The 26,903-nt window shown below is 41.8% G+C and overlaps 1 long non-coding RNA gene across 3 annotated transcripts; it reads right to left on the bottom strand.

Moving 5' to 3' along the window:
* Positions 1 to 2,677: 2,677 nt before the first annotated feature.
* LOC123571308 (uncharacterized) lies at positions 2,678 to 26,903 on the bottom strand. 3 transcript variants are annotated; one of them, XR_010584157.2, is made up of 4 exons: positions 26,581 to 26,903; positions 21,051 to 21,143; positions 18,995 to 19,162; positions 2,678 to 3,321 (listed from the first exon to the last, which is right to left on the bottom strand). It is a non-coding gene; the product is annotated as an uncharacterized lncRNA (long non-coding RNA). The 3 variants fall into 3 exon arrangements; XR_006695469.3 differs by lacking the exon at positions 26,581 to 26,903 and adding an exon at positions 22,408 to 23,173; XR_006695468.3 differs by lacking the exon at positions 26,581 to 26,903 and adding an exon at positions 21,555 to 22,379.

Below are 26,903 nucleotides of genomic sequence, written 5' to 3'. Positions count from 1 at the left end.
TTTTTTTTCTTCATAGAAATTCTTGTTTTCTTCTCTCTTTTTTTAGCAACCAGGTCTTGCTCTGTCACCCAGGTTGGAGTGCAATGCCACAATCGTGGCTCACCACAGCCTTTAACTCCGAGACTCAAGCAATCCTCCTACCTCAACTTCCCAAGTAGCTGAGACCACAGGTGTGAGCCACCGCACCTGGCTAATTTTTGTACTTTTTGTAGAGACAGGGTTTCACCATGCTCCCAAGGCTGGTCTGGAACTCCTGACTGCAAGCAATCACCCCATCTCGGCCTCCCAAAGTGTTAGGATTATAGGCATGAGCTACTGCACCTGGCCTTGTCTGTCTCTTTCACCTAGTTGTAAGCTTTACTAGGCCAGGGAATCTTAACTGCCTTGTTCACTGCTGTATGCCCAGGTGCTCACAACCAGTGGTTAGCACATGGTATACATTGGATAAATCTGTTTTGAAGGGACGAATGAATCAATGTGCCAAGCATTAGGCTAGGTGCTGGTGGCACAAACCCAAAAGGAGTTCATAGAACAGCGGGAGAGAAATATATATAAGTGAATAATTGTTAAATAATGGGAGGCATGTATACTGTACCAATATAGGCTTCACCTCTGTATTCAGACCTGACTGGTTTAAATCCTGGCTCTACTATTTACTAGTCACATGACCGTGGGTGATTGCTCAATCTCTCTGTGGCTCACTTTCCTTATTTATAAAATGAAAATAATAATACCCCATGGAATTGTTAGGAACATTATATGAGATGATATAAAGGGTCAATACAGTGTTTGATAAATGGGAGTTACTGTTACTGAATCCCTAGAGTGGTATACATAGAGTATATTGAGATTCTTTTTTTTTTTTTTTTGCTTCTGCCTATCTTTGGTTCCGGCTTCTCTAATGGAGAGCAGTCCAGATCTAGAGCTGGAAAGTGCTACTCTGAGAGGGAATGGTGCCTCCTACTTTCCGTTCCATCTTACAAAGACAGTCCAGTGTAGGGAAATTAATTCAGGCCTTTAAAAACTGATAAATGAAGAGGCACCTACTGCTAATATTTCAATCAAGTGTCAAGATTGAACTGATTAAAAGAGGATTCAAAAACTTCTAGTTGATGGAAACTGTATTCCTTTACTATTGTCATGTAAGACATCATATTTTTTTGTTTATTTGACCCCAGCTAGTCCACATTGCTAATACTTTAAGGGAAAAAAGTCCTATTTTGTACACAGTTATTATGCATTAATTTGAGAGAAATGTATTTCAATGCACTTGGCATCCTTTTGACTCTCCTTCATAATTATGGGACTAATTAAACATATACTTGTAAGTAATCAGTGTTGGGGCTGAAAAGGGATTATAGGGATTATTCAGGTGGATCCTTCATTTTTTAGAGGAGAAACAGGCCCAGCATCTCGCTTGAAGACATATGGCTTGAAGAAAGCAGTGTTTTAGAAAGTTTAGTCTGGTAGCACAGCAGAAAACCTCCATTGGCCTGCTACCAATTGAGCCTCCTCTTTTCTGTGCTGGCCCTGCTCCTTCTGTTCCTGTTTCATAATTCAGCAAAGTAATTGAGTGCCTAGTGGTTGCCACATCCTCTGCTAGGTACTGGATATGAGCAGTATATAAATATGGCTGCAGTTGTTGTTCAGCCAGCAGTTGAGGAGAAAGACAGATAAATAAATAAGCAATAGGGGACATACAGGATACTGGGGGGAGCACCTAGAAAGCTTACTTAAACAGTTCTAGGTGGGGAGGGATGGGAGAAGGTGATCATCAAAGGCTTCCAGGAGGAAGTCTTGTCATTCCATCTAAACTACAGGGCTGAAGTTTGAATGAGACTTAATCATGTGAGTAGGGGGTGGAGAAAAGGGATGGATTACTGACAGAAGGATTCCCTGTACAAAGGCTGGGCGATGAAAGAGAACGTGGTGCGGCCATAAAAAGGATGAAGCACTGATCCATGCTACAACATGGATAAACCTTGAAAACATTATGCCAAGTGAAGGGAAGTCAGACACAAAAGACCACATATTGTATGATTCCAGGTATATGAAAAGTCCAGAATAGGCAAATCCTTGGAGACAGAAAGTAGATTAATGGTTGCCTAAGGCTAAGGGGTGTGAGGCTTCTTTTTGGGGTAATGAAAATGTTCTAAAATTGATTGTGGTGATGAATGCACAATTCTGTAAATATACTAAAAGCCATTGAATTTTACAGTTAAATAAGAGAATATGGCATGCTGTAGAAATTTAAAAAAAAAACAAATTATGTGGCTAGAGAAGGGGGGGACAGAGAGAGAGAAGCAAGAGATAAAGTTAAAGAGAGAATACTACTACTAAAAGCTAATATTGGCAGGGCGCCGTGGCTCAGACCTGTAATCTCAGCACTTTGGGAGGCCGGGGTGGGTGGACCACTTGAGGTCAGGAGTTCAAGACCAGCCTGGCCAACATGGTGAAACCCTGACTCTACTGAAAATACAAAAATTAGCCAGGCATAGTGGTGGGTGCTTGTAATCCCAGCTATGTGGGAGGCTAAGGCAGGAGAATCGCGTGAACCTGGTAGGCGGAGGTTGCAGTGAGTCAAGAGTGAGTCACTGCACTGCAGCCTGGGTGACAGAGTGAGACTCTATAAAGAAAAAAAACAAAAGCAAACAAAAAACAACAACCCCGGAAGGTAGGCATTGTAATTACTTCATTTTATAGATCAGAAAACTCAAGTACAGGGAGGTTAACTTGCTCAAAGATACACAGCTACTAAAAGCGTTAAAGCTGAGATTCGAACCCAGCCAGTCTTGCTCAAGTCTAATCATTACACAGAACTGTCAAAGCAAGATCTGATTATGAAGGGCCTTGAAAACCATGTTAAAGAGTTTAATTTTTTTCTTGAAGGCCTTTGAAGTGTTTTAAACAAAGGTGATAAGATCAGATCTGTGTGGAAAAAAATCAATGGCATTCTTTTGCAATGTGACCAATTGAATTGGAGATGAGAGAGGGTGGCAAGATTAGAGGCAGGGAGTTCAGTAAGTTGGTCTGAACTTGGGGGCCTGAAGTAAGAATGGCATTTGCAATGAGGATGGAGAGAAGTGAATGGATTTTAAAAATTTTTAGGAGAATTAATTGGCAGGACTTGATGACTGACTGAATGTGAAGTGGGAGAAAGAAGGAATAGAGGTTGACTCCCAGAATTTTCACTTGGGCAGCTGGGTTGATGATGGTGATATCTTCTGAGATCAAAGAAGGAGGATGAGTTCAGCTTCAGGCATGTTGGTACCCATGGGACATTCAAGTCTAGATGTTGAATAGAAAGTTGGATATAGTGATCTGAAAAAGAGAAAAGGCCATGCTATAAATACAGATTTTGGGGAGTTATCAGTCTATACATGGCATTTAGAAACTGTGGAAGTAGATGACAGTGTTCAGGATGATGTGTCAGGTGAGAAGAGAATGGGGCCTAGGACATAGACCCAGTGAACACCCCAGTGAACACCTTAAGGATTGGCAGATATGAGGAGACAGAGCTAGAGGAGCCAGAGAAGTAAGACAAAAAACAGGAGGGTATGGTCTTATTGAAGCCCAATGAGAGAGTTTTTCAAGAATGAGGAAGGGGGCCGGACACGGTGGCTCACACCTGTAATTTCAGAACTTTGGGAGGCCGAGGCGGGTGGATCACCTGAGGTCAGGAGTTAAAAACCAGCCTGGCCAACATGGTGAAACCCCGTCTCTAAAAATACAAAAATTAGCCGGGTGTGGTGGTGGGTGCCTGTAATCCTAGCTGCTTGGGAGGCTGAGCCAGGAGAATTGCTTGAACCCGGGAGGTGGAGGTTGCAGTGAGCCAAGATCACACCATTGCACTCCAGCCTGGGCAACAAAAAGAGAACAGTGCATCAGATACATCTGAGAGCTAAGGACTGAAAAAATGTCCATTGGGTTTTGCAATAAGGAGTCCATTGGTGAGTGCAATTTCAGTGGAGTGTGGGAAGAAAAAGACTGATTATAGTCATTGAAAGGATGATTCATAAGAAGCTTGATTTTTTCCTTTTCTCATAGATCCCACTACCTGATTTTTCTCCTTGAGTTTCTCTTTGCCTGAGCCCATCTCTCAAGTCTTTTACCCAACCCCAATTTTAGTACCTCCCTCAGGGCACTCAAGCTCTTTGCCCTTAAAGCTCTATTTTGTTTTAAAGATTTTGCTGGCAATGACTAAAAGGAAGTAGTCAAAAGGAAAGTAATTTCTAAAAAAAAAAAAAAAAAAAAAAAAAAAACAAATCTGGGGAAGTGATTTCAAGCTTTTAGAAATCTGATAACATTCTCATCATGGTTATGTCCTAGACTAGTATTTTCTAAAATATTTACAGCAGGTATTATATGATAACAGGGTTCCGTAATTAAACTAGTTTCTTTACTATCTGACATCCCAGAGCCTTTAATATGCTAATATACACTGCAAATCTTTGTGTGCACTGAGTGTGGAGTTAATCATGCAGTGTTTCTCAAACTTACTTGACCACAGAACCCTTTTATTGAAAAGTATTTGTAGGATTAGCTTTCCACAGAAAACACTGGGAAAGTCTACTCATGTTTTATCACTTCTAATATACTTTTAAAGATGGTTCTAGACATTTTAAGACCTCTCACTATTACTCTTCCACTCCTGTGGGTGGAGCTCATGCCCCTTCACCACCTTTTCAAAGTCTATATCCCCTTACTCTTCCTACTACCCAGGTAAAGCTTGATAGGAGGGTGCATACAGGATTGGAGAGACTGGGGGATGGAATCTAAGCAAGGAAGCCACTATAGATGTTCACCAATGCATTCATTTATTCATCCATCCATTCATTAAGAGATTTACTGAATGCCTGCTACGTGTCATACATGACGAAAAGTACTGGAAATATATTAATGAATTTAACAGTCAAAAATAAAAAAACCCAAACCAAAAAAAAAAAAAATCTGTTCTCATGGAGCTTACATTTATAATATGGGTGACAGACAGTAAACAAGTAGACAAAAATATAGAGACTGATTTTAGCCCTAAAGGGGTGAACATCTAAGCCAGGTAAAGTAGGGGAAATAAGAATAGAGTAGCTAAACCTCAGAAGTGGGTTTAGGAAATAGGAAGATAAATTTAAGTTTTGCAAAGCTGAATGAGAAACCCAGTTCAGAGCTTGGCTTCACCAGCCCTTTTTTGCTTATCTTTTTTTTTTTTTTTTTTTTTTTGAGCTCTTGATCTGTTGCCTAGGCTGGAGTGCAATGGTGTGATCTCAGCTCACTGCAACCTTCACCTCCTGGGTTCAAGCGATTCTCCTGCCTCAGCCTCCCAAGTAGCTGGGATTGCAGGCGCCCACCACCACACCCAGCTAATTTTTGTATTGTTAGTAGAAACGGGGTTTCACCATGTTGACCAGGCTGGTCTCGAACTCCTGACCTCAGGTGATCTGCCCACCACAGGCTCCCAAAGTGCTGGGATTACAGACATGAGCCACCGCACCCGGCCTGCCTATTCTTTTGTTTTGTTTTACTCAGAGAAGCTTTGGGCAGCTGTTTCTCTGCCTATGTATAAGACCAGTTCAATTGCTTCACATCTGTTGCCTGGGCAAGGGTATCAGGGAGTGCAGAGAACACTCTGAAAGGCATCAGAGAGGTAGTTTTAGACTCCTTTAATGACACAAGTTGAATAATAATAACTGGTCAAATGTTTTGTAGTTTTCAAAATGCTTTCTCACCCAGGGCATGATTTCTTGCCCCCATTATATAGAACAGAAAATTGAGGTCTAGAGGCTGACTTGCCTAAGATTGCGTAGCCCTTCAATGGTGGAGCTGAGATTTGAATTCAGGTCTTTAGCTGGCACAACATCCACACATCGGTCACATTATCGCTTGATTTTCAATTCTCATGCTCATGGGCATGATGATTCTTGCATGTGTGTGCTGGGGGGAGGGGAGAGCACAGAGTAGGAGGTTGGAGTAATGATTAACTCTCCTTAGGGAAAAAAGTGGTCCCTGTTAATGTTTTTGGATTGAATGAAAGAGTTTTCAGGGCAAGGGCCAAGTAGCGATTAGATCTTTTTCCCTCCAAGTAATCCCCATTCAAGGCTGCATAAATTGGAATCCTGAGGGGAGGAACTGTGAAGCAACAAGCCCGTTAGTCTCTCTCCAAACTAGTCAGTCCCATTCGAATTAGAGAATTTGGATGGCTTTTGTGTGAAGGTTTGGGTTTTCAGCTTAAAGGCAGATGTAGCGAAGTTGAAGAAGGCTCAAAGGAGATGATAAAAGGATAGAATAATATAACTTGCATTCAACAAAGGTAGAAGGGGGGCAAGCACAGTGGCTCACACCTGTAATCCCAGCACTTTGGGAGGCTGAGGTGAGGTAGGTGGATCACCTGAGGTCACAAGTTCAAGACCAGCCTGGCCAACATGGTAAAACCCGTCTCTACCAAAAATACAAAAATTAGCCAGGTGTGGTGGCAGGCACCTATAATCCCAGCTACTCGGGAAGCTGAGGCAGGAGAATTGCTTGAACCCAGGAGGCAGAGGTTGCAATGAGCTGAGATTGCGCCACTGCACCCCAACCTGGGTGACAGAGGGTTAGACTCTGTCTCAAAAAAAAAAAAAAAAAAAAAAAAAAAAAAAAAAAAAAAAGAAGAAGGAAAAGAAAAAAAAGAAAAAAAAAGTTTGAAGTGGTTGGAATTGTTCAGTTTGGGACCTGCCTACCTCTCATATGATTTCTCATCACTTCCTGCTTTGCACTTTGTTACAGCAATACCAAAATGTTTGTAACATTTTACATTCCTTCCAATCTTTCTATGGTATTTCTCACATCATGCCTGTGTATCATGGTATCACTCTACTCATAGCACCTCTTTCCCCACATATCCATCCTTTACTAAGAGTTGGAACTTCCTGAGCTCTTACTTGCTATCCAGCACCACGCTAAATATCTTAAATCCAGTAGTTCATTTAATGCTCATAACAACCTTCTAAGGTGGATGCCATTACCCTCATTTTACATATGAGTGAACTGAGGCTTAGAGAAGTATGGTAACTTGCTTAAGGCTGCACAGCTAATAAGGGGAACCAGGATTTAAATTCTGATGTTTCTGATTTCAGATTCTAACCTCTAATGTTAGTTTGGGTCCTCTGAGAAGCAGAAAGCAAAAAGGAATTAAATGTTCAAGGATTTCAGTAAAGGAAATATCAGTATGAGAGCAAATGGTTGGGGGAGCCAGAGAAGGCGGAGACAGCCATCAGACTGATGTAAGTCTGACCCTTGGTGAAGGAGGAAGAAAGAAATGGTGGGTGGGGGCATCCTAGCCTGTCATGCAGTCAAAGAAAGGTTTGGTAAGGTTAAGTCCTTAAGCTAAACTCTGCATCTCCCCACAATAGTACTGCCTTAGTGTCCCTGCTGTGCTCAGTCCCTTGGCTAGAAATAGCCCATGGAAAGTGTGGCATTGTACAAAAATGGTGATGAATTTCAGATCACAGCAGTTGGGGCTCTTGATCAATGATGATCCTGTAATTTAGTGGTTCTCAACCAGCTGATTTTGTCCCCCCAGGGGACAGTTGGCAACAGCCAGAGACACTTTTGCTTGTCCCAAGTAGGGAGAGGATGGCACCTGGCATCCAATGAGTAGAGGCCAGGGATACCGCTCAGTATCCTACAATGCACAGGCCAGCTCCCCACATCAAAGAATAATCAAGAATAATCTGGTCCAAAGTGTCAATAGTGACAAGGTTGAGAAACCCTGCCATAGTTGGAGGCTTGCATGGTGTTCTCAGGGCCACTGTAGTTCTCCACCTCTCTGTCATATTGCTCCTACCAGTAAGCTTTCCCTTCCTTTCTCCTTTACACTCATTCCATTAGATGTCCTTCCTCTCTTGTCCTCATAGCACTGTACATACATCCACCATAACACTTGTCAAACTGCATTATTGCATATTGACTTGTCTGTCTCCCTCTGTGGATTGTGAGAACCTTAAAGGCAGGAGCTTTGTCTTACTTTGTATCCCTTGCACCCAGCCTAGGCGCTGGCACCTAGTAAATGCTTATTAAATGAATGAAAGCGAGAGAAGGCTCTGAAGCAGTTTAATACCTTTCTACCCTACTGGCTCCAATGACCCTCTGCTTAATCCCCACGAGTAGAGAAAATTCCCTACTGACATTTTCACTCGAAAGTCCCATAGTAGCTCAAACTCACCATGTTCCTTATAAAATGTGTGGTTCTCCTCAAATCTGTGGAGACTTGTCATGTTCTCTTTATCTGTGAATGGTCCCATAATTTATGCTATTATTGATACTAGAGGCCAGGCACAGTGGCTCATGTCTATAATCCCAGCACTTTGGGAGGCTGAGGTGGGAGGGTCACTCAAGCTCAGGCATTCAAGACCAGCCTGGCCAACATAGTGAGACCCCAAGTTTTTTCAAAAAAATGTTAAATAAATTAGCTGGGGTAGTAGTGTACACTTGCGGTCCTAGCTACTCAGGAGGTTGAGGTGGGAGGATTGCTTGAGCCCAGGAGTTCAAGGCTGCAGGGAGCCATGATTACACTTTTGCACTCCAGCCTGGGTGACAGAGTGACACCCTGTCTCAAAAAAAAAAAAAAAAAAGAGAGAGAGAAAAGAAAAAGAGGCTGGGCATGGTGGCTCATGACTGTAATCCCAGCACTTTGGAAGGCCAAGGCGGGTGGATCACCTGAGGTCAGGAGTTTGAAACCAGACTGGCCAACATGGTGAAACCCCATCTCTACTAAAAATACAAAAAAAAAAAAAAAATAGCTGGGCATGGTGGTGCATGCCTGTAGTTCCAGTTGCTTGGGAGGCTGAGACAGGAGAATTGCTTGAACCCAGGAGGTGGAGGTTGCAGTGAGCCAAGATCGCACCACTGCATGCCAGCCTGGGCAACAAAAGCGAAACTCCGTCAAAAAAAAAAAAATAAAGAAAGGAAGGAAGAAAGGAAGGAAGGAAGGAAGGAAGGAAGGAAGGAAGGAAGGAAGGAAAGAAGGAAGGAAGGAAGGAAGAAAGGAAGAAATTACAAATCTGAGAGTCACACTTTTTTCCTTATTCCCTAACATCCTTAAATCACTAACTCCTAAGCATTTGGCTTTTCCTAATATCTCTTAAACCTTCTTCCTTTGCTCCATTCCCACTGCTATTGCCTTAACACTGCCTCTCATCTTCTTTTATAGATGATTTCAAGAGTCTCCTAACTCAGCACCCTGTTTCTAGTCTTGCCACACAACCCCTTCAAACTTATACTCTATACTGCTGCTAGAGTGATATTCCTAACACACATCTGAGTACATTATCCTCTTGTTTGAAATCCTTCAAGGGGTCCTTGTGAGCTTTAGGATAAAGTCCAAAATTCTTATCACAGCACACATGACTCCCATGACCTGGACCCTGACTGGCTTTCCAACCTTGTTTTTCATCACTTTCTCACACATACCTTTGGCTCTATTTCTCAACTGGGGGCAATTTTGTCTCCTAGAGAACATCTCGCAATGCTGGTGATATTTTTGGTTGTCACAACTCAGAGAAGTAAGGTGCTACTGACATTTAGTGGGTAGAATTCAGGGATACTGCTGGTAAACATGCTACAATACACAGCCTCCCACAACAAAGAATTATCCAGCCCCAAATATCAGCAATAAACTGTATTAACTACTTTGGAAGCATCATGCTGGTTTTACTTGTATGCACCCAAAATGTGTTTGGAATGCCTTTCTCCCCCTTTTTCATCAGACTCATACCCACTTGCCCTTCAAAACACCATTAAATTCTCACCTCTTTTGGGAAGCATTCCCTGACCTCCCAGTGTAAATTAGATGTCCCTCCTCTGTCTCTCATGGTCCTCAGTGCCTGCCCTCTCATAACAATTATTAGATAGCATTGTAATTATTTTATTGTCTGTTCCCTGGAGAGACTGAATTCCTTGACAGCAGATATCAGTTTATTCACCATTGTATCCCCCGTATGTGGCACATGGTACGTGTTTCAATAAATGTTTTTTAAATGAATGGCCACAGAACCCATACAAATTACTGTTTAGATCCCAAAGAGTAGAATTTGTTGCCTGTCATCACCGTCACCACTGGTCTTCCTTTAAGATGGTGCCTCAATAGCAAAGACTTGGAACCAACCCAAATGTCCATCAGTGATAGACTGGATTAAGAAAATGTAGCACATATACACCATGGAATACTATGCAGCCATAAAAACGGATAAGTTCATGTCCTTTGCAGGGACATGGTTGAAGCTGGAAACCATCATTCTCAGCAAACTATCACAAGGACAGAAAACCAAACACCGCATGTTCTCACTCATAAGTGGGAATTGAACAATAAGATCACTTGGACACAGGGCAGAGAACATCACACACCCGGGTCTGCTGGGGGATGGGGGGCTGGGGGAGGGCTAGCATTAGGAGAAATACCTAATGTAAATGATGAGTTGATGGGTGCAGCAAACCAACATGGCACATGTATACCTGTGTATCAAACCTGCACATTGTGCACATGTACCCTAGAACTTGAAGTATATTAAAAAAAAAAAAAAAAAGATGGTGCCTAAAATATTTACTGTGTTGCTGGGTGCAGTGGCTCATGCCACCAGCACTTTGGGAGGCTGAGACAGGCAGACTGCTTAAGGTCAGGAGCTGGGGCAACAGTGGAATAATGAAAAGCTCACTAGTGCGAAACAGTTAATGTTCACAGAAACAGTTAACATTAACTTTGGCACTGTGTGTCAAGCGAGGCCTAGGCCTGTTATCTCGTTGCCAAGAATCTTTCAAACTCAACTGTAACACTAAGATATCCAAATGCAAAGAGGTAAATCTCTACATTTTAAAAAGTGTTCTGTTTTATTTTATTTTTATTTTTCGGAGTTTCGCTCTTGTTGCCTAGGCTAGAGTGCAATGGCCTGATCTCGGCTCACTGCAATCTCTGTCCCTCAGGTTCAAGAGATTCTCCTGCCTCAGCCTGCCAAGTAGCTGGGATTACAGGCACCCACCACCAAGCCTGGCTAATTTTTGTACTTTTAGTAGAGCTGGGGTTTCACCATATTGACCAGGCTGGTCTCGAACTCCAGTCCTCAGGTGATCCACCTGCCTCAGCTTCCCAAAGTGCTGGGATTACAGGCGTGAGCCACTGCGCCTGGCCAAAAGTGTTCTAAAGATATTTATTCTACCTAACTGAATAGCTTTAGTCTGAACCCATGCTAGGAAAAGACTCATTTCAACTACGATTGGAAAAAATGCTAGGAGAAAGATAAACTTCTAAACTCTAGTATGAGAGACAATGGAAGGACAGTATCCTCTGGAGGCCCAGAGAAATATCCAATTGAGATAACATCAGGAGGCCAGGCACAGTGGCTCACGCCTGTAATCCCAACACTTTGGGAGGTCGAGGCGGGTGGATTATCTGAGGTCAGGAGTTTGAGACCAGCCTGGCCAACATGGTGAAGCCCTGCCTCTACTAAAAATACAAAAATTAGCCAGGCGTGGTGGCACGTGCCTGTAATCCCAGCTACTCAGGAGGCTGAGGCAGGAGAATCGCTTGAACCCGGGAGGTGGAGGTTGCAGTGAGCCAAGATCGCACCACTGCACTCCAACCTGGACAACTGAGTGAGATTCCATATCAAAAAAAAAAAAAAAAAAAGAGAGAGATAACATCAGGAGTTTTTACGGAGTCTCTGGGCAGCAGAGGAAACCTCCCACTTCATTGATCTATTCACTTAACAAGTATTTATTGAGCACCAACTAAACACCAAGCACCTGCGTACTAGAAATGCAGTACCGGAGATGAGAGGAGCAGACAAAAATCTCTAATCTAATGGAGATTACATACTGTTAGGTACGCATTTGGTGAACAAAGGTAAACTGCTCTGCATATGTGTGGGAATGCCTACTCTGCTTATGTTCAGCTCCCCAAGGAAGGTCTGGCAAGTAGAGACGCTGGGTTCCTTCCAGATTCTGTAATTTTTGTGGGGAGCTGTGCTAGATGGATATATCAAATCACTGATGAAACGGCTTTGACCCTTAGGAGCAGTTTGAGTTTTCCCCCAAACACCTACCTTGCCTTTCAGGACTTAATGGCTGTAAATGGAATCATTCTAGTTCTCAGGAACCATAATTAAGCTCCTCTGGTTGCATGTTCAAATCTTGAGGGTGCCCCTTGGGCATTTGGAGAGCATTTAGCACACTCAGCAGCCTCTGCAACAGAAGCCAAAGTGGCAGCAGGAGGGCGTTCCATAAAAGCAGCTCTCTTCCTACAGCCCATTATTAGAATGTGTTAACTACATCCTCTTTGCATCTGGTACATGGCAATTCAAGGGTGACAGAGGCAGAATGGAAATGGGACCCATAAAAATGTTCTGCTATCTGTTAAGTTAAGAAGTTGGTCTTTATTCTCACTTCACCCCTGGAAATCAGGTTTTTTCCTGCCTGAGTATTAGACACTTGAGGAAGCCACACTATTCTCAGAGTGAGGCATTATATGCAAAACACTTACTACAGTTTCTGGCGAATCATAAGAATTCAACAGATGACAGCTATCATCATCATCATCAGCCTTATACTAGCACTTCACCACCTTACAGAGAATAAGGCACTATAGGAGAAAACACTTTGGATTGAGATTTAGAAGTTCAGATCTGTAATCTGGTTTTGTGAGTAATTAGTCATGGGATCTATGGGGAGCTCACTTAATTTTAAGACTGGGATGACTCATGTGGCATGATAACAAGCTGAGTCTTTGGCAGTATGAGTTAAGGAGGAGGGGGGAAGTAGAAAGAATCATGAGTGGGGCAGATTGGGGCTAGGAAGTAAATCATCCCATTGCATAGTGTTACTGGATATTCAGAACCACTCTTCAGCCTGCCCTGTGCCACTGCAGGCTGACCTGTATGGATTACATTAATGGGCTCCCTTGCTTTCTGCCCCCTGATTATGTTTGGCACCAAATGGAGATTGGTAGGTAGGAAGAGAATGCAGTTGGACTGTTTATTCCCCAGGCTCTTTCTTGATGGCCAAGTATTGGCAGTGGCTGTGTCCCTCTACTGAAGACCACAGCTCTTATAAAGCCACTCTCTTCATACTGTTCCCTCTTCTTGGCCCTTCAGGCCTAGAGGGGTAATGGCTCCCTGCTGTTACTATCTCTAGGGTGCGACCCCATCTCTTGTTCCTATACTCTACCCACACTTTTCTAAATAGGCTCTTTATGAAATGCTCCCCAGATTACTCAGTTTGAGTGTGCCATCTGTTTCCTGTCCAGACCTTGATGGATAAACCTTGGTGTTTTTAAACTATATCCTAAGCCCCTAGCGCAGAGATTGGAACATTCTAGGTACCCAGTAAAGGTTAGTTAGATCAATACATTAATGAACTTTGATTAGGATAGTGGAGTGGTCCAAAGGACATAGGTAACTCAGGTATAAGTCTGAGTATCATTAGTTCTAGGAGGACCAGTCTGGTAGATGGAACACCCTAGGGCAATGGGGTAGGATTTTGGGAGAACAGGATTCAGCTTTCAGAAAAGAGCTGGCAAAAACTGAGTAAAGATAGTATTTAAGATCCTAGTCACAGACTAGGGTTCAAGCAGGGCCCAATTATGTGTATTTAAGGCCAGAAAAAGCAGCAACCCAGAGTTCAACTTAACCATTGGGGTTTTGAGGGGGAAAGAGTATCCTGACTGGTCAACTTAATGTTTGGGATCTATGGTGAAGGGATGAAGGAGTCTAATTCACTAGGCTAGCATAGTTTGAGGACTCTAAAGTATTCATTCATGTATGATATTTATTGAGCTCTTTGTTCTGATTTTGGCACTCATTAAGCAATCTTCAGGATCTCACTCAGTTTCCATCATCTTCCTTCTTGGGGAAAGAATACACAAAGTAGCCAACAGCTCTGTTTTTCAGTATAAAGCAATGAGGGGCTGTGAGTGTGGGTGTTAAGGACACTGGTATTAGAATCAGACATACTTTATATAAGAATCCCAACTTGACCAGCTTGGGCAAGTCATAACCTTTCAGAGCCTCTGTTTATTTAAAAAATGAAGGTGATGATACTACTTTACTCACAGTGTTGCCATGAATGTCAGATAATTCATGTAAAGTACTTAGAATGTCTCTTGGCATATAGTAAATATATAGTAAATCATTTTTAGTTTGTTTGTTTATTTATTTATTTATTTATTTATTTATTTAAGACAAGGTCTTGCTCTGTCACCCAGGCTGGAGTGCAGTGGTGCCATCACGGTTCACTGCAGCCTTGACCTCCCGGGCTCAAGCGATCTTCCCGCCTCAGCCTTTCAGGTAGCTGAACTACAGGTGTGTGCCACCAGGCCTCACTAATTTTTGTGTTTTTGGTAGAGACGGGGTTTCAGTATGTTGCTTTGACTGGTCTCAAACTTCTGGGCTCAAGTGATCTGCCTGTCTCTGCCTCCCAAAGTGCTGGGATTACAGGCATGAGCCATGGCGCCCAGCCCCTAGTTTATCATTTATATGAACGTATATCTTTTTGATTTATCATGGGTCAATCCCTTGGAGTCTGATTAGTCCTACAGCAACACATAAAATTAAGTTTCTAAACGTGCAGAACTGAGAAGGAGCCCCACGACCTGTGGCAGCATCTTCATGGTGCTACCGCAGTCTTTCCTTGCCACATTTCTGGGCCAATCACTAGCACTGGCTAGTGGAGAACAGTTATCTATCCCCTGGGCTTCCCCAGCCTTTGTGTCTGTAACAGTGCTTATCACTTTTTACGTGTCTGTTTTCCCTACTGGACAGTGAATTATGTGGAGGCAGGGCTAGGCATAAGAGTAAGGGCTCAGAAATACTTGATAGTTTTTTAAAATAAAATTTCATTTGCACACATCTTCCTAGGACCTCAGCTTCTTATGAAGAATAAGCTGGGCACTTCATTCAGGATGTTGGGGCACCTGCTTTTCTCCTCTTATTCCAGTCTCTATTTCTTCCATTCCCAGACACCTGCCCCCTGCTCTGAACAAGTGTTGGAAAGCAAATATGGCAGAAATAAATACCATTCAAGCAGTGCCTACACTGCAGGGAGCCCATAAAAGGAGAAGTCCCCTCTAAACTGGAGATCTGTTTATTCTGCAATTAGCAAAAGGTCAGTAGGCCTGGTATAGAATCCAAGTGTTACTCTGCTGTGTTAGCAAGAATTGTGGGGTTGAGACGTTATTGCTGGGGATTTGGAACTTTTATTATGAATTCCAGGAAACCAGAGGTTTCTGGGTAATACGTGAATCACAGGAAAGTACTCTGCCATCCTTTGACCAAAAGTTAGCTCCTTTTTGGCGATATAACAAGGTCAAGAGGTCATGGGAGCTCTACTGGGTTACCTTAAAATGACCTCTTTTGAGGATGTAACAGATTATTAATCGGGAGCCATATCAAGGAGCTATGGCTAGGGTGGGGCAAGCCTTCAACCTTTGATTTAGGAGCTGGGAATTTACAGTTCTCTTTTGTCTGCAGAGCCCTAAATTTGCTTAACATAACTCTAATAGGAACATTTGTTTAGCTGTTGCTCTTTTTATCATAAGGAATCATGGGATATCATCCATTCCAGAAAGTTTATTGAACACCTACTATGTACCAGGTATTGAGCTAGGGTGCATACACACAAATAAATAAGACTCTGTCCTCAAGGTACTTAAAGTCTAGTGGGGCACACAGACATGAAAACAAAAAGATACAATCAATTGTCACAGGTGACATGATGGAGTATGTTTGGGGCATAGTGAGACCTAAAGATAGGAGTAGCCCACTGTAGCCAGGTAAAGAGTGAGGAACAGGAAAGGCTTCATAAAGGAGGTGGCCCATTTCAACCGTACAAATAAAAAGAACCATTTCAATAAGAAAAGTGCCTCCCTAAGATTCACTCACACTTGTTTTGGCCACAGCATCTTTGATTCTGCATTTATTTGAGCCCTCTTCTACTGACTTAGATCTATCTACTTGTACTTTGAAAATTCGTTTTGAAGTCTTAGTTGTAAGATTGTGCATCTCAAATTCATTGAATTTGCCTTTGAAGCTAAAATGCTGATGCTCTTCTATTCCTCAGTTAATGTACATATTTGGTTGCTTGACAACGGAACATTTCTGTACTACCTGTGTCATCCCAGACCGGAAACTTCTTGGAAGAGGAATCCCTTTGTTTTTACAAACTGCCTGATAAGCTTTGAAAGCTTATTTCAAGAGATGCATGCTGGGAGGTGAGGGATGAGAAAGTATTTGGGCTGCAAAGCCCAGTTCAGAATATCTTCCTCCTAGCACCAAACTGCCTCAGACTCTCAGTTGCATTTCTTACCTGCTGCAAGCCAGGGAAGTTCATATTACCACAGCCTTGACATTCCCTCTCTATTGATGAGAATGAAAACCAGAGCTGCATCTCTGTTTCTATTTTTATTCCTGGGTCTCTCAAAATGTTTTCTCAACAGCAAGTCACAATTCCTGTGATGAAGAAAGCAAATGCAACTGTCTGTCTATCTATCTATCTATCTATCTATCTATCTATCTATCTATCTATCTATTTTTCTATCTGAAGTCAAAGACCTTTTATAGTTTCTGAACCTAGCTTGATATCTTCCTTAGAAACTAACCATTCCACACAAGCTGGAACCCTCGGTGTGATGGACTTCTACAGGCCTTTACAGCTGAAGCGCTCTTTGTCTGATTTGAAAAACTAGATTATCATTTAAATATTCTCTTTACACATGTCCCTCAAATAGATCATAGCTATATTTTCTTTAGCATGTGGCTTATAGCTTGATGATCTTGGAAAATATTCAAAAGTAGCACATAACAGGTATTGCAACCGAGGGATGTTTCCAAGAGAGTGACTGGCCAGAGCATCTTCTAGGATACTTCCTTTTTAAAAAAAGTTTTAGAAAAAAACTTAATTGACAAATAAAAAAAAATGTATGTATTCAAGGTGTACAACGTGAGGATTTGATATACATTTACATTGTGTACTGATTACTGAAGTCAAATTAACACATCCATCACTACCTGTAATTGCCATTCTGTGTGGGGAGGTAGGGTGAGGACACTTAAAATCTGCCCTTTTACCAAATTTCAAGTAAACAATCCAGTGTATTATTAACTATAGGTACCAGGCTGTACATTAGATTCCCAGAGCTTGTTCATTTTATAACTGAAGGTTTGTACCCTTTGAACAACATCTCCCCATTTCCCCAACCCCCAACCTCTGGCAATCATTGTTCTATTCTCTGCTTCCATGAGTTCAACTGTTTTAGATTCCACATATAAATGCCATCATACAATATTTGTCTTTCTGTGTCTGGCTTATTTCACTTGACATAATGTTCTCCAGGTTCATCCATGCCGTGGCAAATGGCAGGATCTCCTTTTTTAAGGCTGAATAATATTTCATTGTGTGTGTGTGTGTATGTATATATACACACACACACATATATATGTATACAATCTCATATATATATGACATTTTCTTTATCCATTCATCCTTCAATGCATGCTTAGGTTGTTTTCGCTGTTGTGTATAATGCTGCACAAACATGGGTGTGCTGATATCTCTTTGAGATACTGATTTCATTTCTAGGATCCTTCTAAGCCATCCCACTGATGAATATTTGTGCTTCCTGTACATGTTGAATGTAAGCTAATTTAATTTTACATTAGCCTAATAATGACTTTCGTGATAACAAAAGAGAGTCAGTGTAAGGAAAACAAAGCCGTTGAGCACTAAGCAAGAAAGTCAGCGTCCATTCTTGTTGTAATCTAACTTTGTAGTGAGTAACAAGGTAAATAATAAATCGAGAGAAATTGTCACCAATTGATCCTAATAGTAAGATGTCAAGTGATATGTTTCAGAGAGAGAGAGAGAGAGAGAGAGAGAGAGAGAGAGAGAGAGAGAGGCAGAGAGAGAAAGAGATCCCCTCTTTGTGTTTACCATTTGCAAACTACTTGAAAATCTGCCTCAGCAAAATCTCATCTATTTGGACTAATGGGGGTGGGGGCAGGCAGACCAATCTGAATTAGTGACAGGTTGGAATTCTGGAATGTTTTAAAACATGCCCTTTTATTAGTTGAAGTCTATGTGTACCATAACTCAAACTAACTGCTCACAGTGGTTCCCAAGAGAGATACTCAGAGACTTGCTTTCATGAATAGATAAGACCCATTTGTTATTAGCAGTATTTACTGACTCATAAACAACATGCTAAAGTCCTTAGAAACAGTTTGTTCCTTTAAGATGAAAAGACATTTGTGATGTGATTTAAAGAATCCTGCCCAGCAAACTTTACCCTCATGGAGAATGCAAAGATCTTTCTCTCTAGAATCTCACACACACAGTTGGTGGCACCTGAGGGACTGAGGTATGACTACTGATGGGGTAAGGTAAAGGCGGTTCACCCTGATGTCTCTATTAAGAGATGCATAGAATGTAAAGTTGGGAGAAACATCCTATCCCCACCCCAGCCTCTACTGGTGTACTTCTGGCAGCAGGAATGGAGACCACTACCTCTGGAGGCTGGTCAGTACTAATATTTGGAAATGGTTTTCCTTGACTCTCCATTACTTAATGGGCAGACAGCTCCTCTAAGTCTGTGAGTGTGGACTTGCTACATCAATATGTGTTGTCTCCCCAGCCTCCTCTACTTGGGTGTGAAAGGGGGAAGTTGATCTTTGTTACCCACCCATCTCCTTTCTTCTCCCACTGCTTCCTCTCTCATCTTGGACCCCCATAATAAAAAAAAAAAAATGCGAGGCTAACTGTTAGCTAGAAAACAATCTTGTCTGTTTCTGGGTTCTTTGTCTATTCATAAGGAATTGCGGAAGTTCCTAATCCTTAAAGAACCAAAAGAAAGAGCTAAAATTTCAGAACATATGACAAGCAATGGAGTTGATACATTTTTGAGAAATGAATCACCAACAATATTTAGTCAAATCACACCGTGTGGACAGCCTGCCCTCCGTCCATCCCAAAATGCACTCACCTTTGCTCTGTTGGGTAATGTAAATATTCAGCTGCCTCTCCATATCTAGGCTGAATGTTTGTCTTCTCTTGTCTGTATGGCCTTGACATGCCTGGCCACATCATGAAGGGTCTGTATTACAATGTAAACTCCAGCAAAGGGTTCGCGTTTGTTAATCTTTGTACAATTCTCGAAAAAAGAGAATGTTTAATAAGTGGCTTTAAAAATTTTCTAATTGTGGCAAAATACACATAACATAAAATGTATCATCACAACCATTTCTAAGTATACGGTTTAGTAATGATAAGTATATTCACATTATTGTGCAACCAATGTCCAAAACTGTTTCATCTTGCAAAACTGAAACTATACTCATTACACAGTAACTCCCCATTCCTCCCTCCCCTCAGTCCCTGGCAACCCCCATTCTACTTTCTATCTCTATGAATTTGACTACTCTAGATAACTCATACAAGTGGAGTCATATAGAATTTGTCTTTCTGTGACTGGCTTATTTCACTTAGCGTAATGTTCTCCAGGTTCATCCATGTTGTAGCATGTGTCAGAATTTCCTTCCTTTTCAAGGCTGGATAATATTTCATTGTATGTATATACCATATTTTGTTTCTCCATTCATCTGTTGATGGACACTTGGGTTGCTTCCACCTCCTGGCTACTGTGGTTAATGCTGCTATGAACATTGACATACAAATATCTATCTGTTTAAGTTTTTGCTTTCAATTCTTTTGGTAATATACCTATGAGTGAAATGGCTGGATTATATGTTAATTCTGTTTTTATTTTTGTTAGAGACGAGGTCTTGCTATGTTGCCCAGACTGGTCTTGAACTCATGGGCTCATAACTCTATTTTTTAATTATTTGAGGATAATGATATTTTTCAATGAGACTGAGAAGGAGAAACATAAACTATATGCATTATTATATTACAGTGTCTCCCATTTCCCCACGTATCTATTGAGTACCTATCATGTACTTAGTGCTGTTTCTAGCAGGACTTGGGACCCTACGGTTCCTTCTTTTCTGTCACTAGACTCTGACCTCCATGGGGGTAGATTTATTTCTATTTATTTCTTCTTTACTGTTGCATGTCCAGGACCTAGGATAGTGCCCAGCATTCAGTCATTCCTTTGTTCAGCAAATAATTACTGAGTATCTAGTATGTACCACATACAAAGTGATTATGAAAGTGATTATGAAAGTCAATTAAGAAACCAATGTTTCTTTTCTGCTTGGCTAATGGGCAGAGTTGATGAAAGGAGGCAACAAGGTCTTTTCTGATCACTTTGTGCCCCATCAGCTAAATGTTAACAACCCCTTTACTTGCAAAGGAGGATGGGGGTAAATTTAGGACTGGAAGAGAGCAACTCAGCTAGAAGAGAAGATCAATGGAGGCAGAAGCCTTTTCCAACTGATCCTGGATGGACAATTGCTTATTCACCAATACTGAAGACATTTTTTAATTTGGAGGAGAGCAGAAAGTAGCGCCTGGTTATCCACATCAACTGTTTATTTTAACAGGCCACAATCAACTCCTCCCTGAATTTTTTCTTTTCTTTTTTTTTTTTTTTGCTTTTTCACTTTTGCCTCAAATTTGGGTGCAAAGGTGGGGAACCACTATTGTCTAAGCAGCAACTTCAAATTAGAAGACTGAACAAACTCACCCAAATGTTACCTGGTACCCAGTTAATCCCACTTAGTTCAATAAGGTGGTATTTACAGAATACTCTCAGGACTCTCTGGAGTTCACAAAATGGTGCATTCAGTTAACAATGTCCATTTAAGTCTCCTCCTTTAAACTGGCATGAGATATGCTATTGGAGAAATTCAGCAGGTTAAGGGGCTGGCAGGAACTATCTAGGATTCCTTCCAGTTAAGCCCTCAAAGGCATTTTGCAGTCCCACGCTGGCCCCCAATATGCCAGTGTGGGACTGCATGCTGTGAACATATGACAAGCCCTTCTGTGAGCCCCAGAGATTGTTTTTTTCTCCCTTCTCCCTTCTGAGCCCCAGAGATTGTTCATGTCTATCTTTCTACTTTAAAACCACTGCCACTTACCATTTCTTAGGGTCCTTTTCATCTCCAGACTGGCCTATGTGGTAGGATGTAATCTTGCCAGCTATCCTCTTCTTGCTGTCCTCCCAAATAACACTGATACGATGGAGATAATAAAGTTACAAATATGGGAAATAGTTATACACACTTGAGACATTTCACAAAAGTTCCTGTAATCAATGTCTGTGCTTCTTTTGATTGAAGGTACTCTGAAGCTGGAGTAGTCTGCTCTCTTTTATCAGTCTTCTAAGGAGAGTGGTGCTTCTTATTGCTTATAGGCTAAGGCTACACTAATTAGCCTAGCATTCAAGGCCCTCTACAAGCAGACTATGGTCTACCATTCCATTATTATCTCCTACTCATCTTCCAGTCCACACAAACTGTCTGCTCCCATCAAATGGTCTACTAATTATTTTCCCCCAAACTATTTTCATTCCTATTTCCTGGTCTTTGTTCACATTAATTCCCTCAAGCTCTCTACCCTTTCTTTGGGGCCTGGAGCCCTACCTTTTGTGACCACCCCAGCCCTTGGAGCAGAATGGCTCCCTCCTTGGAATTCCAATAATCCTTCTAGTCTGCACCACTTCTCTAGATTTAACACATGGGAGTATATGTGTGTGCATGTGAGCCTAAAAGCAGGCACAGTTTTATATATCTAGGGCTAACACGTGCCACACACTGAGTAGGGACTCAGTAAACATTTATTTTTTAATGATGATGTCATGTTCTTGAGGCCTGTTCTTTCTTTTCCTAGGTAATGTTTACTAACGTGAATGAAATGCTGCTGAGACTTGCTCATGTTTTTTAAAAAGATGAAGATGGTGATGACTCAGTGGCAAGACCTTTTGGCAGAAAATTAATCTTGAAAATACTTGTACTATCCTAGCAACACACGTGTAACAAGGGGAAACTGCCAGAACAGTCCTAATATAAAAGCAGGGCAGATTGTAGGATTTTAATAGGCAGGATTCTCTTTTCTCCTTTCTCTCTCTCTTTCTTTCTTTCTTTCTTTCTTTCTTTCTTTCTTTCTTTCTTTCTTTCTTTCTTTCGTTCTTCTTTCCTCTCTTTTTCTTTTTCTTTCCTTCCTTCTTTTCCATCCTCCCCCCTTCCCTCCCTCCTTTCCTTCCATTCTTCCTTCCTTCTTCCCTTCCTTCCTCCCTTCCTTCTGTCAAAGTAATTAAACACTGGAATGAGCTACAGAGGGAGATTATTGAGAAAATTTGAACAATTTACTCATTCATTCGAAAGAAAACTGGGAGGCAAAGTAAAGGAAGGGGGAAAAGTTTAAGTATGAGGGATTTGGCATTTATCCATAGAAAACAAAGGAAGGCAGATAAAACCTTCCTTCTTTCCTTTCTACCTTCCTTCCTTCCATACGTTTTGGTCTCAACTCTGTGTGGCTTCCCCAGCAGGATGAAGAACCTTGTGGTAGGTGGGGCTCCTTCTTCACTGTGTTGTGGAGCTGTCAAGCAGGCCAATAAAAATTTAAAAAGGCACAGATGTTTTTCTCTGTGAAGAAGTGGTTGAAACAGTTACTGAGTAACTGTTTCTCTTAATGTGGATATACCTTCAGTCCCCAATAGACCCAAACAGGCCAACAAATTTAGCTCTTAAATACTTTACCCAAAGGAGTGCTGGGGTGACCGGTGGGAAAAGACCTGCTATTGCCTCAGGAGTTGGAAAAAGACAGACTCACACAAGTGGCAGGACAAGACATAACAGAACAACCAAAAAAAAAAAAAAAAAAAGCATAAAAAGTTACTGAAGGGAAAACAAGGAAACAAAAATTGAAATAGTAAAGAAACACTAACTACAGAGGAAGCAAGTATGGAAATTTGTCTGTGATTACGTTCTTGGAGAAAAGTATAGAAAATGTGGTATAAAATACTTTAGTCCCAGAAACACCTATTCTAGAGCTATTCACTTATAAAATAATTTTAGGTGTTTAAGACTAGAAATCTGGGCTGGGCGTGGTGGCTCACACCTGTGAACACACTTGAACCCAGGAGGGTGGAGTTTGCAGTGAGCCGAGACTCTGCTATTGCACTCCAGCCTGGGTGAAAGGCCAAGACACTGTCTCAACAACAACAAAAAGACTAGAATTTTTTTTTTTTTTTTTTTTTTTTTTTTTTTTTTTTTTTTTTTAGACTGTGGCCCAGGCTGGAGTGCAGTGGTGCTATCTCGGCTCACTGCAAGCTCTGCCTCCCGGGTTCACGCCATTCTCCTGCCTCAGCCTCCCAATGTAGCTGGGACTACAGGCACCCGCCACCACGCCTGGCTAATTTTTTGTATTTTTAGTAGAGGCGGGGTTTTACCATGTTAGCCAGGATGGTCTTGATCTCTTGACCTCGTGATCCACCCACCTCGGCCTCCCAAAGTGCTTGGATTACAGGCGTGAGCCACCGTGCCCAGCCAGAAATCTGTATTTTTTTAAAAAATAGAGACAGGGTTTCATGTTGTCCAGGCTGGTCTCAACTACTGGCCTTAAGCAATCCTCCCACCTCAGCCTCCCAAAGTGCTAGGATTACAGGTGTGAGCCACCGCACCCAATTGAAATTTGTATTTTTAGTAAGTGCTTCTGCTGATTCTTAAGATCTAGTAAGTTTGGGAAACACTAGCCTGTAACATAGTAGAAGGAGTTTCATTAAAGTGCAGAAACAGCAGCAAATAATTTGCTTGAAAGGCAATTCATGCAACAGGAAAAATAAGAGGGGAGATAAAGATTGAACATTTGAAATAGGAGAATAAATAATTATATTCTCTTTTGCACCTCTTGCTCCTGAAATAATTTAAGGCAGCAATGTTATAATATTAATAATGAACATATCTTGAGTGCTTACTGTTGGCTTGACACTACACGTGTATTTTCTCATTTAACCCTCACAACAACCCCATGACTACTATTGTTTTCTCCATTTTACAGATGAGGAAAATGAAAGGTTAAGATAGGAAAGGGTAGAGCAGGAAGCCAAGCGTTAAGTATATTAGTCCCCAGAGTCTCTGCTCTTGCTTCACTATATTGCTTCCAAACATCAAAACAAACCAGAAAACCAGAAAGCCCAGAAACAACATGAAAGCCAAAAAGCACAACTAAGTGTAGAAATTTGGATGATGGAAAAATAAAGGAAGACAAACAGGTGAAGCTGGGGTGAGGTCCTGTGCATTGATTAGAAGGGAGGGGACACGCATTTGGCTGTGGGCTTTCCAACAGCCAAAGCAAAAAAGGAAGCGTGTCTTGATTCAGGGTATCTGCAAGATAAAAGCAAACCCGCTTTTTAGAAGAAACATAGCAATTTCTGGCAGAATTTTCTGGGAGAAATGACCCTTGTAGTACTTCAAAAAGAGGAGAAATGATTCTATTGAAAGGATTTGAAAGGATTTTTTTTTTCAAAGAACTTTACTGTTCATTAATTTTTTTAAAAATTGGGCAAGCAAATGTTTTGAAAAGGAAATCATTTAAATATGGATGATAATATTATTCCCTTGTAAATATGTTTTACAGTTCACACTTTTATAATAAAATAACTGCATGTGGAGTTTTTGTCCTTGGAGATCTTAAAGAAAAGAGTGGCTATTCCTCTGGCTTAGATGCCTGAAGGCAAGGACGGGCTTAAGGGGGCCCCTTCCAACTCCGGGGCTGCGATTCTATACTTCTGTAGCTGTGCAAACACTTCTACCTGGGGCAGCTTAACTAGTCTTAAACCTAAAGACTCAGCCACAGCGATGGCAATGAATGCTTCCATTGTGGAAATCCTTTCTGATAAAATAAATGTTTAAAAAACACACACACAGACAATAAAACAAAACCTCCTCAACACTTGGGATTAAGACACACCCAAGTAAGACATTCGCAGAAACAAAAGTTGTACTTAGTAAATGCTTGTCACTGGGGATGGAGAGTCAGCACTTAGGCACCACTCATTTAACTCTGAGCGCGTTTGCTGAAGTCCTTTGTGTCTTAGATGTCAAAGAAATCTTTTCTAAGGGCGCCATCAGCACCACCTCAGGGGTGATGTTTTAAGCCTAATGTGAAAAAGAGAGCTTCGCTAAAACTTCTTATATGATTAACACGGCTGAATGCCCTTTATGACAAAGCATGAGGAGTGCAAATAAAATTCTCTTCAGGAGGAGACCTTCTCCCCCACTTTTTTTTTTTTTTTTTTTTTTCTGAAATCATTTCTTAGTAATGTAGCACAAGAAAAGAACGTTCACATTTAGGGTTGGGGGAGGAAGCCCAGGGAGGTATAACTGTGCAGTTGAAACTGACCAAACTCATTACCAATTGGGTCAAATGGCTCAGAGGAAGCTCCCTTGCTGAATGTTGTCAGACTGCAACCCATAAAAGGTGAGAATCAAGTTAACATCATTGTGTGCATTAGGAAATGTGGTGCGGCAATAGGTAATACAAGCACATTGGTCCTTTATAGACTCTGTTGGGATCTTTGGCCTTCTGGCTAGCATAGGGCGTCCAGGAAGAAGGCATACAGGCGGCTTCTCTAAAAAAGAACTGGCCGGGTGTGGTGGCTCACACCTGTAACCCCAGCACTTTGGGAGGATGACCTGGGTGGATCACCTGAGGACAGGAGTTCAAGACCACCTTGGCCAACATGGTGAAACCTCGTCTCTACTAAAAATACAAAAATCAGCCAGGCATGATGTTGGGTGCCTGTAATCCCAGCCACTCAGGAGGCTGAGGCAGGAGAATCACTTGAACCCGGGAGGCAGAGGTTTCAGTGAGCCGAGATCCTGCCACTGCACTCCATTCTAGGTAACAGAGCGAGACCCTGTCTTAAAAAAAAAAAAAAAAAGTAAAACAATTAAAAGAAAAAAGAACCGAGGTGCTTGCCTCTGCAAAGAGGGGCATGGTTATGTCACTGTCAAGTGAAAGACTTCATCCTTGCCACAGAAGGCGTCACCCTCTAGAGGGCTTGATGGACTGCTACCCGACCAGGTTTCCCCTTTATAAACAGAGTCCAGCCTTGGCCTTATCTCCTTGATTCTAAAATAGCTCGTCAATTTAATAGCATTCAGGTTGTTTATGCACACACAAGACCCTTTGAAAATAACCCTTTTGATGTCGCCAAACAGGCATTTTGAAATCAACTAATTGGATGGTTGTCTGAATTCAACTCGTTGTTTTAAAAATAACCAGTTGTTCCACTGAATTACATTTTTTTACCCCCAAGCCAATTGGTGTGTGTAGACAGAGTTTGAGTCAATCCAGATGGCTGGCTGCATTTTTGACTTGAACTGACTGACTGGATGTTTTGTGGTCAGATATATACAGCTCTTGATAGCCACTGGGGAAATGGAGTAGAAGGGAAGGAAGGTGTAGGAAAGTTAGGAGAAATTATATCAACAAAAGTTTCCATCTTGAGTGCTGTGGATCAAGACATTTTCTGCAATCAATCCTCCCCCCTCCTCAAAACACACGCACGCGCACGCACACACACACACATGCACGCACACACACACACATAGTTAAGAAAACAGAAATAAAGTAATAACATCCCTCCCAGCTGGCTCTGCTCACGGCTGTGGGTCTTTTCTTTCTTTCTCTCCATGAATTTCTTCGCTGCTTGGGTGGCCTGTGGAGGGATTCTGGCAACTCAGCTTCATGGATTTCGCTCCCTCTTAGGCTGACTTTTCTTTCCTGTGGGGAGCTCTCCTTTGAGGGGCTCAGTGTTCCTCTCAGTCTGCTAAAGGCAAAGCAGGAATGAGAGGGCTTCGGTCAGACCTGTACCCCATAATTCCAAGCATAAGGCCTGACGCTCACCCATGTAACCACTTTTCCTAAGGGAAGCTGGGAGTTTCCCATTATGTGTGTCACCAGTTCTCTCTACACAGACAATTACT

Source organism: Macaca fascicularis, chromosome X (assembly GCF_037993035.2).
Source record: "Macaca fascicularis isolate 582-1 chromosome X, T2T-MFA8v1.1".
Lineage (NCBI taxonomy): Eukaryota > Metazoa > Chordata > Mammalia > Primates > Cercopithecidae > Macaca > Macaca fascicularis.
The sequence above is the reverse complement of the archived record's forward strand: the minus strand, read 5'-3'. Positions and strand labels throughout refer to the sequence as shown.